At 40.7% G+C, this 18,010-nt stretch overlaps 1 long non-coding RNA gene across 1 annotated transcript in view; it reads right to left on the bottom strand.

Moving 5' to 3' along the window:
* The window catches only part of LOC112446989 (uncharacterized), an 88,151-nt gene that overhangs the window by 67,057 nt on the left and 3,084 nt on the right, over positions 1-18,010 (bottom strand). The gene's annotated exons all lie outside the window — the stretch shown is intronic.

Raw genomic sequence — 18,010 nt, 5'->3', positions numbered from 1 at the left:
ACCCTCTGTACTACAAAACCTATGGGATCTTCAATACCCAATAATGTATTAGGCATGCAGGATGATAAATAAGAAAGAAAAAAGAAAGGAAGGAAGGGAGGGAAGGAGGATGGGAGAGGGAAGGAGAAGAGAGAGAAAGGAGTTTTGAAAGATCAGACATTAATAGTGGTGTCATTAGTTGCCATATAACACAGGGAGCACAGCCTGGCACTCTGTGATGACCGAGAGGGGTGGGATGGAGGGAGGGGAGAGAGGCTTAAGAGGGAAGGAGCATATATATATGTATGTATAATTATGACTGATTCATGTTGTTGTACATCAGAAACCAACACAACATTGTAAAGCAATTTTCCATCAATTAAAAAATAAATTAATAAAATAGTGGTGTCATTAATAAAAACAAAATAAAGACAATCTGAGTTTGGAGTTTAATGAATATAAGTAAATAACTTTAGTTTTAAATATGCTGAGTTTGAAACCTGGCTGATTGAATAAGGGAATCCTAACAACAGTTTGAAATTGCTGATTTTGAAATCATCAGGAGAGAGAGATTTTGAGATGAAGGGAAAAGAGATTGAAGAGATCAGCATGCAAAGCACAGTGAGAGGATGAGGAGTTACCTGTGGAGAAGAGAATATCTTCATTATGGAGCAGAAGTAGGAAGAAAAAGCAGCTGGTGAAGGAGGCAAAAGAAAGGTTCTCAGAAAGTTTAAAGAACCAGCAGACCACAGTATCATAGAGGCCATAGGAGGGGAATGTTCCAAGAAGGGAAATTTCTGCAGAGAAGACAAGGAGAAAGAGGACTAAGAAATGCTTATTATGTTGCATATGAAAGATCGATCAGGTGACCTTCCAGAAGGCGGTTTCATAGAGGGCTAGAGGTGGAAACCATATTGCAAAGAGTTAAGAAGTGAATGCATGAGTAAGAAGTGAAAGCAGAATTCAAACTCTTTTAGAAGTTTGGCGGTGAGCGGAAGAAAGATAAGTAGTAGCTTGCTCAAGTAGCAGAGTCGGAGGAGGGTTATTTTAGAATAGGAAGGGCCCTCACCCTACTTTTAGGCAGAGGAATAAAGATTAAAGATGGAAGAAAGATGGTACCTAAAGGATGGAGCCAAACTGAGCGGAGGGGAGCAGTAACAAAATCAAAAGCAGTGTTCTGGGTAAGGAAAAGAACAAGATACCTCCTTCTGAAGTAGACAAAGGGAGCAGAGACTACCCTCCAGGAGATAATGAGAGATTTCATATGGAATGGCCTCATTCTCAATAAAACGTAAGACTGCTAAACAGGAAAAAAGACTCTCCCCCACAAGTTTGGAGTCCCACATTTTAAAAGAAAGAGAAATGTTTTCATGGGTCAGAAAATGGAAATTCAGTTTTGAAACGTTACCAGACTTCAACAATTTCTTCAGCCACTCTCTATAGCATTTATTCTATTTTTTCCAGAATCTAAACTGCCATTCTCCCAAAAGGGAATATATCTTCCTTGGACTGCCTGGTTGTAATTTGGACAATGAAGACAGCTTTTTTGGTTGTCAGAAATGAAGCAGTTCATACTCTCATCTGTGTTCTTTAGAGGAGAAGTTTGAAGATAAATTTACTTCAGTAAATCTGGGGAAAGCAAGTGCTGATATCAATGTTTATTTTCAAAGGCTATTAAGTACATGGTGATTTTGATTGGTCTACCTGTAATAAATGCCATCTCATAACAAAATGCTGTATCTTACAGAAACTTTAAAGTAAACTCAGTTACTAGAGCTATCTTCCTAGCTCTTTCCATTCTGCTGTTTAATCCCTAAGTGCTCACATTGATTGATCTGGTAATCCAAGTTGGGTGTATGATATACATGAATGTATCATTTAATCCTCATAATAACCTTATAGTATATTTTTATTATTATTCCCATTTTGCAAAAAAAGGCAACTGAGCATTAGGCTCAGTTAACTTCCTAACTTCTCTAAGTTCTCAGAGCTAATAACAGTAGAACCAGCTTCAGTCCTGGTCTGACTTAAGAGCCCATACATCTAAAATTAAATTGTACCACCTCACAACTCCTTTCGTTATCTACGACATCTTATTTCTGCCTCCCTCCTCATCACAAGAGTTTGTTATCACAAGAGTCCAGAATACTGTACCTCTTCAGACTATGTGGAAGTAAATTGAAATAAGTTAAATCAACTTTAAAATAATTAAGCTTATTTGTTTTTTATCACATTTGCTTTGTTTCCCCTGCACTTCCTATATTCACCACCCCTTTTCCCATATTGGTTTCAAGAGAATATCCAAGTGTGGGAATGTGAATATTATTGTGAAAATAACCCTGTAAAACAGCTTCTCTAACCAAGACTGTGCATAAGTCAAGTGTGTGGATACATAGAGGACACAGAGAGCCTTCTCATCATCAATGACCCGGAAAGATTTGAGCTGAGGTTTTCACTCTCTTAGAGCTGATGTTCACTTGTTCACTCAACAGCTTTATTGCTTAAGCTGGTTCCTGCCCTTTAGGAGTTCTCAGACAAGAGGAGAAGACATCAGGTATTTTATAATTGTAGAACAGCCTGGTAATGCCAGAAAAGAGTTGAGGAGGTTGGCTGAACAACAGTTTGACACTTTTTTTTTTATCATTAGTTATATGTATTTCAAGTTAACTTCCCAATACGGGCTCATTTCCTTTGTGCATCGACGTGAAGCCTCAAATGAAAACCGCATAGTGTCTTTCATTTCAAAATGAAACTCATGACACAGCTAAGCAGTGAGTCATCTTCAGAAACCATAAAATTTCAATCCCAGTATTTTAAAAACTGGCTGGGTCTTTTCTATCATTAAGCTTCATTGTATATTTCTCCACCAGAACTTCTTTATCACCCATTTTAATTTAGAAGATGGTTGTCAAAATAGTTCATCTTTGTGCCAGCAATAAAATCTGCAATTCCCCACACCAATAAAAGTGACTTTGAAACAGAAGAAATAAAGTGAGAGAACTATTTTCCTTACAAACCTAGATCATGGAGGAAATTAGAGATTTGATCTCATAATTTTCCCACAAAGACTACCCTCAATCCTAAACTTGTGCTATTATTTTCATTTCATTGGGTACCCTTCAGAGGTTAACAAAAGGCTGTATCTTTTCACTTCAGAAACTGATCCCATGAAGACAAACAAGCAAACAGAACCAGCTAGGACCTCTTACAGTAAAAAGCAAAAAGAGCAGGCCCAGGTCAATAACACAGTTCTGTATGACTGAGGAAGCTTCCTAAACCCTGATGACATCACAGTTGCTTATCTATTTCCCATTCTCCTCTTGGGAAAAAAAAAAAAAAAGACTCAGCAATTTCTCAGGGTTAGAACACAGGTCACTGTGAGCCAACCACCAAGACAAAAGGAGAAAGAGATGAAAGTATATGTCAGTAATGCAGATCTCAACTTCTAGCTCATTTTCAAAAAGTATTCTTGTGTATCCCAGAGTATACCAAAGCTTACAAGTAACTGTGGATCATCTAGACCTCTGAACTCCTCTTCACCCCTATCGTCACTATCCCCGATGTGGTGTACATGCATTCCTACTTCAGCCCTGCCATGTAAGGTTATGTGAAGAATGCACAGATGATTGAGTGGATTTGCAAAACCCTCGCAGAGGCCAGTCCCAAGGCTACTGATCACAGGCAAAGCATGTAATGGTTTCCAATGTCTTTGACATGCACCAAGACAAGAAGTTTCATTCATTCAATGTCGTGCTCATTGGAAAAATCCTAATGAATCATCACCTATATTACAAACAGGGAAACTGTCAGCCTATATCCAACCTTGCAACTCTGTGTCATGGGGAGGTGACAATAAACTAGAAAGAAGTACTTGGATTTCACAACTTCTAATAGTTTGAGTTTGGTCAAAATCAAGGCCCTTCCTAAATACTTAGCAGCTAGAAAGACAGATACACAGAACCACTTCCATTGTGACACATCCTCCATTTTCAGCCTTTACCAATTTTAGTGCACACCCAGATCAGATCCTGGTCTTTCCTTCTCTCTTCACAACAGAGTCACATCTTGCTCAGCCCACAAAGTGAAAATCTCGTGTAATTCAAATTACCCTTGAGAAAGCCTTAAGTGCCCTACAGCATTCAATGTCCTCAGGAGGTGATATTATCAGTTCTCTAATGTTCCTCTGGGGCTTGTGATTAATTTTTCAATTCCTACATTGACCACATCAATATATCTTCACTATCCACTTACCAAGTTCCTTGAAAATCTGTTTTACATCTTTATTATTAGTCAATGAAACCCTTAAGATTATTCAGTACAATCTTTCCATGAATTCCTACCAAAGGCACTGACTATTAATATTTCAGGCTTGATTGAATCTGCTACCTGAGTAGAGAACCACACCACCCCTCATCCCAACCTTTCAGTTCAGTTCAGTTCAGTTCAGTTCAGTCCCTCAGTCATGTCTGACTCTTTGTGACCCCGTGAATCGTAGCACACCAGGCCTCCCTGTCCATCACCAACAACCAGAGTTCACTCAGACTCACGTCCATCGAGTCAGTGATGCCATCCAGCCATCTCATCCTCTGTTGTCCCCTACTCCTCCTGCCCCCAGTCCCTCCCAGCATCAGGGTCTTTTCCAATGAGTCAACTCTTCGTATGAGGTGGCCAAAGTACTGGAGTTCCAGCTTTAGTTAATCATTCCTTCCAAAGAACACCCAGGACTGATCTTCTTGAGGATGGACTGGTTGGATCTCCTTGCAGTCCAAGGGACTCTCAAGAGTCTTCTCCAACACCACAGTTCAAAAGCATCAATTCTTTGGCGCTCAGCTTTCTGCCACCTTTTTGTCTCCCACATCTATCCTGTCCTTTCTCTCCTTTCCTCTCTCCTTTTATCTCCACAAAGTTCAGCTCAGATAAATCAATTGTTCCTATCAGGAAAATCTACTATAATGAGGAAATGTTCTCAAGAAATATTTATAAACCCACTTGCCTGACTTTCTTCCACCAAACCTATTACTTTGTATTGCTCTCATATACTCATTCATTCATCCATTCCACAAATATTCACTATGCACCAGCTACATACCAAACATTATTCCAAGCACAGGGATTTCATCAGTATTCACAACAGGCAAAGTCTCTGCTCTCAAGGAACTCACTTTCCAGTGGGGTAGACAGCAAGTAGGCATATCCCTAAGACACTATTATCAGGAAGGACTGAGTGCTAAATATGGGGGATCAGGTAGTCAAACAAGGCTTCTAAAAAAGTGGCATTTGAGCAAAGACCTAAGTAAACAAGGAAACAAGCCATGTGGATATCTGGGGGAAACATGTTAACAACAGAGAAAGCAGCAAGTGTACAGGCCTTGAAAATAGCATGGCACTGGGGTTTTCCAGAAACAACCAGGAAACTTCCAGGATGGGTGAAGCCAAAAGCTCAAAGAGAAGAGTGGCATGAGATAAGTTTTCAATTTGGCCAGAATCCAGGACTTTGGCCTTTATCTGTGGGTGTTATGCAAAACCCTAATCCGCAGATCTTTTTGTAAGGAGGTAGCGTGACCTGGGGGCTTCCCTGGTAGCTCGGCTGGTAAAGAATCCATCTGCAGTTCAGGAGATCCCAGTTCTATTCCTGGGTTGGGAAGATCCACTGGAGAAGGGATAGGCTATCTACTCCAGTATTCTTGGGCTTCCCTGGTGGCTCAGATGGTAAAGAACCCTCCTGAGATATTGGAGACATGGGTCGATCCCTGGTTGGGACAATTCCCTGGAGAGGCGAACAGCTACCCACTCCAGTACTCTAGCCTGGAGAATTCCATTTGACAGAGGAGCCTGGCGGGGTACAGTCCATGGGGTCATGAAGAGTTGGACACAACTGAGTGACTAAGCACAGCACAGCATGACCTGAGGCATTTTTCAGAAGGATTTCTCCATGTTCTGTGGAGAGTTGTGGGGAGGCACCTGTAGAGAGAGAAAGATAGGAGCCTGGGAGGCTCCCCTAACCCCTTAGCACTGCCTAGTATCTCAAACTAGTGTTTCTCAGTATTCGCTTTTCCTGTCAGGAAAAGCAAGTGAGAAAAGATTTCTAGTTAAGTGGTTTCTGGTTTTTTACCAAACTGTGCAACTTTCACACAGCCCTTGTCTCCTGCTCTCTAGGTCTGACTCCCTGTCAAGTCTGCTTCGAACCTGCCGTGAGAGCAAAGCTCCCTGGTGCACAGGCCCCTTCAGGGCCTTGGAAGCCACAGAGAGTCACCGAATACCACCCTCTTACTAATACAGGATTCTACCTTTTCACTGTCTTTTTTCACACAGAGATTCTGGCAGCTTTATCAAAAATCATAATAGCTTAAAACAAAAAAAAAGTGTTTCTACTAATAAAGCAATGTACATTTTAATACAGGTGGTAAATTCACTTCTGAAGCCCTTAATATGTGTACAATAGCTTTTAGTGCCATGAAAAAAATCTGTAAATGTAACAGATTGAGTTTTAAACCCGTAAGAAGTATTTAATTTTTTAACTTTACCTTAGACTTATTTAGAGGTGAATAGTAAGGTTTTCTAAATTAAAAATGAAAAGGGGCACCTGATTTAGTGCAAAATACAACGTAGAGAGCAAATTATTATCACTGAACTCTGCATTTCTCATTTATATACATATATGTGTATGTGTGGAGAAGGCAATGGCACCCCACTCCAGTACTGTTGCCCGGAAAATCCCACGGACGGAGGAGCCTGGTAGGCTGCAGTCCATGGGGTCGCTAAGAGTCAGACACGACTGAGCGACTTCACTTTCACTTTCCACTTGCATACATTGGAGAAGGAAATGGCAACCCACTCCAGTGTTCTTGCCTGGAGAATCCCATGGACGGAGAAGCCTGGTAGGCTGCAGTCCATGGGGTCGCACAGAGTCGGACACAACTGAAGCGACTTAGCAGCATGTGTATGTGTATGTGTGTCTATATATATATATATAGACACACATATACATATAGGTACACATTTATGTAAATTTTATCACTTTTTCCTGGGATATTTGCATTTAAATCTTCTGGCAACCCAGCACTTAGCTCCTCTCACTGCCATCACACTCCCATTCTGATCATTGAGTGGCACTCAGATGCCTGAGTCTATCTATTGGCTGCTGGTGTCATGCCAAGGAAAGTAGACTCGATTTTTTAAGCCATGTGGGTCCACTGAATATTTCATAGAAGTAATATAATTTTTCAATATTTATTCCAACACTTGTTGTATACCAACCATGAAATAGGCACTGTGCTAGGCAATGCATGGACAATCACAAATAAGATGTAGCCTGTGTCCCTCCAGGATGGACTGTTGCTGAAGCTGAAGCTCCAATACTTGGGCCACCTGATGTGAAGAACTGACTCACTGGAAAAGACCTTGATACTGGGAAAGATTGAAGGCAGGAAGAAAAGGGGATAATAGAGGATGAGACGGTTGGATGACATCACTGACTCAATGGACATGAGTTTGAGTAAGCTCCAGGAATTGGTGATGGCCAGGGAAACATGGCATGCTGCAGTCCATGGGGTTGCAAAGAGTTGGATACAACTGAGCGACTGGACTCACTGATTGACTGACTGCACCCCTCCAGTATAACTGCCACATGGAAAGCAGCTGGTAGGGAGCCAAGGTTAAGGACAAAAAGTCAGCAGCAGCCTTCTGTAACAGTCTAAGAAGAAAATGGTGAAGCTGAAAGAAACTCAAGGGACATGTCAGAGATAGAGTCAGCTGGATACTCTCAGCCTTTTCACTGTCCAGTTTTCTTATCAACTCTTAGTTAATAAACTCCAAGATTTTCCCTGTGTTTATAATACTTCCAAACTCTGTATGTGATCCAAGTTCAGAGAGCTGTACCAGAGTGCCTTCCTTTATTTGCTTATACATAAGTAGAATAAACATTGCCAATGAGTTTAGTCAAGGATTTGGGTATCTGGGTTTCATGGTAATAAAGAGGAAACTCATCCATAAAAAGTATGAAAAATAAAGGTCTACTTTACAAAGCAATGAGGATAAAATAAAAGTACTAAAGTCCTTATTAAATAGACCCCATCCATCACTCTCAATGAAGTATTACAATACTTTCCAGTACTTCAATGGAAAAAGAAAAGGCTAAAGTTTTGGCACCATCTGAAATCTGGCAGGTATAATGTTTAGCTAATCTATAAAGCTGTCTTTCCCCTGGGATGTCCTCAAAAGACCATGCAGACTGCCTCAGAGCCACATTTTAAAACAAATAGTCCATGTCAGAGGGAAGAAGCCTTGAAGTGCTATTTTGTTTGTTTTTCAGAATAAAATCAGGATTAGGCTAGAGACACCAAATTTCCTCAGATTATTGTTTGAGGCATTTAACCACAAGTAGAGGAAATCTACTTGTGACGAATGAGCCCTTTTGTTGTTGTTCAGTCACTCAGTTGTGTCTGACTCTTTGTGACCCCATGAACTGCAGCACGCCAGGCTTCCCTGTCCATTGATGGAGAGAAATAATCTCCTTCCAAGTGTATCAAGTGAAAAGCCTTGACACATTTTATGCCTTAAAATGGTTGATTCTGCTCAGTCTGGCAACTAATTTACAAAGATCTTAAGCCAAGCACCAAAGTGAAGGCAGTTGTTACTATGTACACATTTCTATATCCAACCATATAATCCTGATTTTCTGATCTTTGCAAATAAGTAACTGTGAATAAATAGAGACTTCCCTTGTGGCTCAGAAGGTAAAGCCTCTGCCTACACTGCCGGAGACCCGGGTTTGAGCCCTGGGTCGGGAAGGTCCTCTGGAGAAGGAAATGGCAACCCACTCCAATACTCTTGCCTGGAAAACCCCATAGACGGAAGAGCCCGGTAGGCTACAGTCCATGGGGTCACAAAGAGTCGGACACGACTGAGCGACTTCACTTCAATGATAGACTGAGAAAATTGAGCTCCCAACTGCCTGTTTGTTGGCATTATTGTTTCAGTTATCTATCAGCATAACAAACCACTCAGAAATACGTGCTTAGTTGCTCATTTGTGTCCAACTCTTTGAGACCCCATGGACTATAGCCCACCAGGCTCTTCTGTCCATGGGGATTCTCCAAGGCAAGAATACTGGAGTGGGTTGCCGTGCCCTACTCCAGAGGATCTTCCCAACCCAGGGGTTGAACCCAGGTCTCTGGCATTGCAGGTGGGTTCTTTACCATCTAAGCCACTGGGGAAGCCCTGTGACTCTGAAATATAGTGAGCTGCATAAAACAACAAACATACTATTATGTTGTCCCATTCTAGAGGTCAGGAACTTTAACAGAACACAGAGAGATGACTCATTTCTGCTCAGTTTTGGTTGGGGCCTCAGCTATGATGACTCCAAAGGCTGTGAGGTGACTCAAAAAGTATGGCTGGAATGGAGGGACAGGAAAATCCATTTTCAATATGGTTTCTTTAATCAAATGTCTGGCACTTGTCCCGGGATTGGTGAAGGACAAGCTCAGCTGGGACTGTCAACCAGAGGACCTACATGTGTCCTCTCAAGCTTGGCGGTCTCAGGGCAATCTGAATTATGACATGAGGGCTCAGGGCTCAAAGGACAAGCATTCCAATGAGCAAGGAGGAAGCTGCATGGTCTTTTTGATCAAGCCTCAGAGGTCAGCTAGCATCACTCCATGTGGTCAAAGCCAGCCAGATTCTAGCAAAAGAGACACAGACCCCACCTCCTGCTGGGAGGAATGTCAAAAGACTGCAACCTTGTTAAACTGTCCCCGTTACCTTCCACATAAGATGTCACTATCAACAGAGAGGCAGATTGTATTTAGGAGCACAGGGGGGAGTGGGGAATAGGGAAAGGAACCCATAGGTATATATGAGCTAAATGAGAGGACAGTCCTTACCAGTGTAATCTTCTCACTGGAGCACTTCCAGGAAAACTCCAGATCTAATTTCCACATAGTAGCTTTGTTACTTGGAACTAAGCTTCTTAATGTGCATTCTTCAAGATCTTTCTTAGGGCTCCATGGCCCTTTGGAGTAACAATTCTTCATATGTGACTCCATTGTCAACACCACGGGGCTACCATGATTCAGTCCTTACACATCACCACAGAAATAAGGAACCAGAAAATCACCAGAGCTGAATAGTCATCCCTGTGTTGAATGCATGGGGCAATTTTACCCCTGTCCTGTATACCTATTCTGACTTCTCTGGGTGGGGAAGAATGACTGGGGGAGAGGAAGACAAATAAGGACTCCTGTTACCATTCACCCCCAAAGTCATCTTCCAGGTGTTCAGTGTCAGACCTGGTGGGACCAGGGAGCAGCAGGGGAAGAGAGAAGGAGGTAAGCAGTGTACAGGGCTAGGAATGGATCAGCAAACTATATAGATTAATTATGTAATTATGCAACTATATTAATATCAAATGAAATAAACTCTAAGGCATAAAACCCCACTAGAGATAGAGTGTCACTTCATAATGACAAAAGGTACATTTCATGTAACAAAAAAAATGTTTATGCAACTTTTGACACAGCCTCAGAATACTTAAGGAAAAGATATCAGAAAAAAAATAGAAATATGCAATATCATACAGTGATAGTGTAATAAATATTTCTATATCTGATAGACCAAGAATATAAAAAAAACAGAGAAAACTATGATTCTAAAAGACACATGCACCCCTATGTTCCTAGAGCACCATCTACAATAGCCAAGACATGGAAACAAGTTTAATGTCCGTCCACAGATAAATGGATAGACAAGATCTGGTGTGTGTGTGTGTGTGTGTGTGTATGTGTGTTCATACATAAAATAAAATATTACTCAGCTATTAAAAATAATGAAATGATGCCATTTGCAACAACATGGATGAACCTAGAGATTGTTATACTAAGCAAAGTCAGAAAGAGAAAGACCAATACTAGATGATGTCACTTATAACACAAATGAACATATCTGCAAGACAGAAACAGACTCAGAGACATAGAGAATATATACTTGTGGTTGCCAAGGAGGAGAGGGAGGGAAGGAAGGATTGGGAATTTGAGATTAGGAGATGTCAGCTATTATATATAGGATGGATAAACAACAAGGACCTACTGTGTAGCACAGGGAACTATATTCAATATCTATAATAAGTCATAATGGAAAAGAATATGAAAAAGAATATATATATATATATATATATATATATATATGTATCATTAGAAAAGACCCTGGTGCTGGGAAAGATTGAAGGCAGGAGGAGAAGGGGACAACAGAGGATGAGATGGTCAGACGACATCACCGACTCAATGGGACATGAGTTTGAGTAAGACCCAGGAGATGATGAAGGACAGGGAAGCCTGCCATGCTGCCATCCATGGGGTCACAAAGTCAGACACGACTGAGCGACTGAACAACAACAACGACATATATGTATAACTGAGTTCCTTTGCTGTACAGAAGAAATTAACACATTGTAAATCACCTATAATTCAATAAAAATTTTAAAAAGGAAAAAAGAATATTAAAAAATCAGCAAGAACATAGAAGGTATTTAATTACATAATTATAAAATTTAAAAGCATAATTAAGATTTAAAATATATACATAGTAGAACAATTAGCCCCAACTACAGAACATACTTCCCTTTCAAGAACACTTGAAACACAAAGATTGACCCACAATGATCCTTAAATCGAATTTCAAAAACAAACCAAAATATTGGTTTCATTCAAAGCATAGTCTCTGACCACACCACAATGTTATTAAACTTGACATCACTAGTAGAAAGATATCCAGGAAATGTTCATGTTTAAATTCAATAAACTTCTAAACAGCTCTTGAATCAAAAAGCAAATTAAGTTGGAAAATAGAAAAAATTATAACTGAATAACAATAAAAGCACCACAAACAAAACTTGGGGCAAGACATCTAAAGCAGAAACGCGATAGAAATTGGTATTTTAAAAGCCTGTATTAGAAAAGAAGAAAGTTATGAAAATTAAAGTTCTAAGCATCAACCTGGGTAGAGGAACGGAACAGACATTTTTCCAAAGAAGACATACAAAAGGCCAACAGGCACGTGAAAAGATGTTCAACATTACTAACCATCAGGGAAATGAAAAACCAACACAAGATATCATCTCACACCTGTGTTGGCTCCTAAACTGGCGCCTGTACACAGAGAGCAAAGAGAGCCTTAAGAAGGAAGCAGACCACTTGAGATTGGAAAGTGGCAGGTGTAGTAAACAAAGGAACTTACACATGAGGCTAGTTGTGGGCGGCTGCAGGACGAGTAGATCTCGCACCCACCAGACAGCATCTTACGGTTTATACACAGGCCTTACCTGGGTTCAGTCATGTATACTGTCCAAACGTGTCTCAACCACACCTTGCTTTCTCAAGCCCGCATTCCCCAAGGCTGTGGGAACAGTGGGTGGAGGATACATTCCAAGGACCTGGAGGTGGGAAGGAGCCCCCGATTGCCCGAGTCAGCTCTTGGGTCAACTGGTGGCCACATCCTCTCCATGACCTCCTCCAAAAACCTGTCAGAGTAGCTGCCACCAAGATGACAAGAGATGCGTTGGCGAGAATGTGAAAAAAGAGAACTCCTGTGCACTGTGGGTGCGATGTAAATCGATTTGGCCACTACAGAAAACAGTGTGGAGGTTGCTAAAAACTTTTTAAATAATATAATCCAGGAATCCCACTCCTCAGTATATATCCAAAGAAAATGAAAACAGAATATGGAAAAGATACCTGCACCCTCATGTTTATTGCAGTATTATTCATAACAGCCAAGATATGGGAACAACTTAAGTGTCTGTCAGTGGATAAATGGATGAAGACACTGTGGTGGACATATGTATACAATAGAACATTATTCATCCATGAAAAAAAAGAAATCCTGCCACTTGCAGCAACGTGGATGAAGCTTACTGACATTATGCTAAGTGAGATAAGCTAGACAGAGAAAGACCAATATTGCATATCACTTATATGCAGAATCTTGAAAAATCAAAGTCATAGAAATGGATGTCAAAATGATGGTTAGGAGGCAGTGGGAGGTGGAAGGATTGAGAAGATGTTGAAGATACAAACTTGCAACTAGATGATGAATAAATTCTGCAGATCTGATGCACAGCATGGTGATTATAGTCAACAATACTGTTTTATGGGGCTTCACAGGTGGTGCTAGTGGTAAAGAGCCCACCTGCCAATGCAGGAGACATAGGAGATGAAGGTTCAATCCCTGGATCAGGAAGATCCCCAGAGGAGGGCATGGCAACCCACTCCAATATTCTTGCCTGGAGAATCCCATGGACAGAGGAGCCTAGCATGCTACAGTCCATAGGGTCACACAGAGTCATACAAGACTAAAGCAACTTAGCATGCACACATAGCAGGCACACATACAAAATGGCTAAAAGATCAAGTTTTAAAAGTTCTCATCACAAAAAAGAAATGGTAATTATGTGACATGATAGAAGTGTTATAAAGCTACAGTGGGAATCATATTGCAATATATAAGTGTATCAAATAAATACATTATATACCTTAAACTTACACAATGTTATATATCAATTACATCCCCAGGAGGAAATTTTAAAGGAAAATACCTTCAAAACCTTTGGTGAAATAGAAAACTCTCAGAAATATATCAACTTACAAAATCTGATTAAAGAACTGGGAAAATTTAATAGTTTTATTATCATTAAAGATATTGACTCACACTACTATATATAAGAGATAACTAATAAGAATCTGCTGTATAGCACAGGACTCTATTTGGTGCTCTGTAACTCAGCATTGGCCACAGGACTGGAAAAGGTCAGTTTTCACTCCAATCCCAAAGAAAGACAATGCCAAAGAATGTTCAAACTACCATACAATTGCTTTCATCTCCTACGCTAGCAAAGTAATGCTCAAAATTCTCCAAGCCAGGCTTCAAACAGTACATTATCCAAGAACTTCCAGATGTTCAAGCTGGATTTAGAAAAGGCAGAAGAACCAGAGATCAGATTGTCAACACCTGCAGGATCATCAAAAAAGCAAGAGAGTTCCAGAAAAACATCTGCTTTATTGACTATGCCAAAGCCTTTGACTGTGTGGATCACAATAAACTGTGGAAAATTCTTAAACAGATGGGAATACCAGACCACCTGACCTGTCTCTTGAGAAACCTGAGTATGCAGGTCAGGAAGCAACAGTTAGAACTGGACATAGAACAACAGACTGGTTCCAAATAGGGAAAGGAGTATGTCAAGGCTGTATATTGTCACCCTGCTTATTTAACTTATATGCAGAGTACATCATGAGAAATGCCAGGCTGGATGAAGCCCAAGATGGAATCAAGATTGTCATGAAAAATATCAATAACCTCAGATATGACACCACTCTTATGGCGGAAAGAGAAGAAGAACTAAAGAGCCTCCTGATGAAAGTGAAAGAGGAAAATTAAAAAGCTGGCTTAAAACCCAACATTCAAAAACTAAGATCATGGCATCCGGTCCATCACTTCATGGCAAATAGGTGGGGAAACAATGGAAACAGTGACAGACTTTATTTTGAGGGGCTCCAAAATCATTGCAGATGATGACTGTAGCCATGAAATTAAAAGACACTTACTCCTTGGAAGAAAAGCTATGACCAACCTAGATAGCATATTAAAAAACAGAGATATTACTTTGCCTACAAAGATCCATCTAGTCAAAGCTATGGTTTTTCCAGTAGTCATGTACAGATGTGAGAGTTGAACTATAAAGAAAGCTGAGAGCTGAAGAATTGATGCTTTTGAACTGTGGTGTTGGAGAAGACTTTGAGAATCCCTTGGATGGTAAGGTGATCAAACCAGTCCATCCTAAAGGAGATCAGTCTTGAATGTTCATTGGAAGGACTGATGTTGAAGCTGAAACTCCAGTACTTTGGCCACCTGATGCAAAGAGCTGACTCATTTGAAAAGACCCTGATGCTGGGAAAGATTGAAAGCAGGAAGAGAAAGGGACGACAGAGGATGAGATGGTTGGATGGCATCACCGACTCAATGGACCTGAGTTTGAGCAAGCTCCAGGAGTCAGTGATGGACAGGGAAGCCTGGCATGCTGCAGTCCATAGAGTCTCAAAGAGTTGAACACTACTGAGTGACTGAACTGAATGATCTATACAGGAATAGAGTTTGGAACATGGTGGATGTATGTAAATGTATATGTGTGGCAATTCACTCTGCTGTACAGCAGAAAACACAAATGTAAGTCAGGTGTACACCAATAAAAAATCAATTTTTAAAAAAGATACTGAATCAGAACTTAAGTCACTTATGTTGGCTTCTATGACATATTTTTCTTCATATACGGCAGGAATATTTGGCTATTGAATGCATAAAAATTTGTGCTTAAATATAATTGAATTCTAATTTAACACAAACTATTCCAGAATACAAAAGAGAAAAAATACTAAGCTCTGTTTATGAGCACAACCTTGATTACAAAAGCCAACAAAGGCAACACCCACAAAAGAAAATTACAGGCCCGTCTCAGTCATGAACATATATGGCAAAAAGCAAGCAAAATAAAAGCTAGCCAAGTTGCCCCAAGGATGTTCCAATGTGCTAGAAAGTTAAATGCCTTGACCTGACTGGTGAGTTCCTGGGTTTTTTAAAACACTATCCTTTAAATGGAACAAACACATATTTGCTTAAGTACATTTTGTACAGTCTTCTGTTTATTGGCTCAGTTGAGTTCAGTCACTCAGTCGTGTCCGACTCTTTAAGACCCATGAATTGCAGCACGCCAGGCCTCCCTGTCCATCTTCAACTCCCGGAGTTCACTCAAACTCACTTTCATCGAGTCGGTGATGCCATCCAGCCATCTCATCCTCTGTCGTCCCCTTCTCCTCCTACCCCCAATCCCTCCCAGCATCAGAGTCTTTTCCAATGAGTCAACTCTTCGCATGAGATGGCCAAAGTACTGGAGTTTCAGCTTTAGCATCATTCCTTCCAAAGAAATCCCAGGGCTGATCTCCTTCAGGATGGACTGGTTGTATCTCCTTGCAGTCCAAGGGACTCTCCAGAGTCTTCTCCAACACCACAGTTCGAAAGCATCAATTCTTCGGGGCTCAGCTTTCTTCACAGTCCAACTCTCACATCCATATATGACTACTGGAAAAACCATAGCCTTGACTAGACGAACCTTTGTTGGCAAAGTAATGTCTCTGCTTTTGAATATGCTGTCTAGGTTGGTCATAACTTTCCTTCCAAGGAGTAAGCATCTTTTAATTTTATGGCTGCAATCACCATCTGCAGTGATTTTGGAGCCCAGAAAAATAAAGTCTGACACTGTTTCCGCTGTTTCCCCATCTAGTTCCCATGAAGTGATGGGACCAGATGCTATATTTCATTATAAAAACAAAAACAATCGCTGGGAGCACCTGACACACTGCCTCTTTCCCATTGAACTCGCCTGTTGCTTATCTGAACCTCTCAAAATTCTGTTCTTGGTGCCACAAAAAGTGTGACTCACATGAGAACTTGTTAAATATGAAAATTCTGAGTCTCTCACTGAACTAGAATATCTGGAGGTAGGACTCATGAATTTGTGTTTTAATAAGCCCTCCACGTTATTCGGAGGCTCACTCAAGTGTGAGAACAGTTTTTAGTAGCAGCAAGTAACAGAGAACAGCAGCAAGTAACAGAGGGGTTACAAACAAGACATAGGACTTAAACCTAAGGAAATTTGAGCCAGAGGCAATTTGGTGTTCAAAATACACCCACTGCCTTACCTGGGCACATTGCACCACATTGGGTTTTCCTTTGAGGGACTAGCCTCACCTGGACCAGTCTCATTTCACAGTAAAAATGACGATCATTTTCCAGTGACTCATACCCAAACATCTGTGTCAATTAAATAGCCATGGGTCTTTAATTGTATTACAGGATTCCTTTTCTGCACTGGTCACCATGTAAGCCTCCCAGAGTAAACTTGCTGCTCTCGCTCGGGGTGAAGGGGAAGTGTGTTCATCCTGAATTATCCAGGGACAAAGACTCTCCTTAATTCATAGACTAATCATGCATTTGTGGGAATATTCAAGTCTTCCTTCTTCCTGCTTCCTCTCTCTTGTCCTCTCTGCTGTTTCCCAGTATCTTTGCATACACAGGAGAAATGATTGAAGGTGCTTTCAAATAAGATTCTCGGGATATCAACAAAAGATTCACTAGGAATAGACACAAGAACAACTGGCCAAAATAATACACATCTTAATCATGGATTGTGCATGCTCACTCAGTTGTGCCAGATCCTTTGCAAGTCCATGGACTGTAGCCCACCAGGCTCCATGGGATTCTCCAGGCAAGAATACTGGAGCAGGTTGCCATTTCCTTCTCCAAGGGATCTCCCTGACCCAGGGATCAAACCTGCATCTCTGGCATCTCCTGCATTGGCAGGTAGATTCTTTACTGATAAACCACCTGGGGAGCCCTAGTTATAGATTAAAATGTATATTATATATATATATGCATTTATATATTTGCATATGTGTGTGTGTTAGTTGCTTAGCTGTGTCTGACTCTTTGCAACCCTATGGGCTGTATGTAGCCCATCAGGCTACTCTGTCCATGGGGTTCTCCAGGCAAGAATACTAGAATAGATTGATATGCCCTCCTCCAAGAGATCTTCCCAACCCAGGGATCAAATCCAGGTCTCCCACATTGCAGGCAAATTCTTTACCATCTGAGCCACCAGGGAAGCCCAATAGATGTATGCAAAATAAACCTCAAGAAAGTTAAATAGCTATCAGTGGTAAAATTAGAATAAAATTTATTCTAACAATTCTAGACATTAATGCCTGTTGTCTCTATACCCGATGCCTAGCTCTCCCTTCATTCATTCTGAAGAGTCTTTTGCAATCTCTAATATTATATCTCCTGTTTCTTATTTCCTATGTCTTTCTCTTTCTTAGTTTACTCTCTCATTTTAATAGATCATATCTCTGAGAAAAAGCTCATAGGAGATTAAATTTTTCAGAGCATGAGTCCGAAAAATCTGAATGATTTTATTCCATCCTCACAT

This window comes from Bos taurus, chromosome 1 (assembly GCF_002263795.3).
Source record: "Bos taurus isolate L1 Dominette 01449 registration number 42190680 breed Hereford chromosome 1, ARS-UCD2.0, whole genome shotgun sequence".
Lineage (NCBI taxonomy): Eukaryota > Metazoa > Chordata > Mammalia > Artiodactyla > Bovidae > Bos > Bos taurus.
This window is presented reverse-complemented; position numbering and strand designations above follow the sequence as displayed.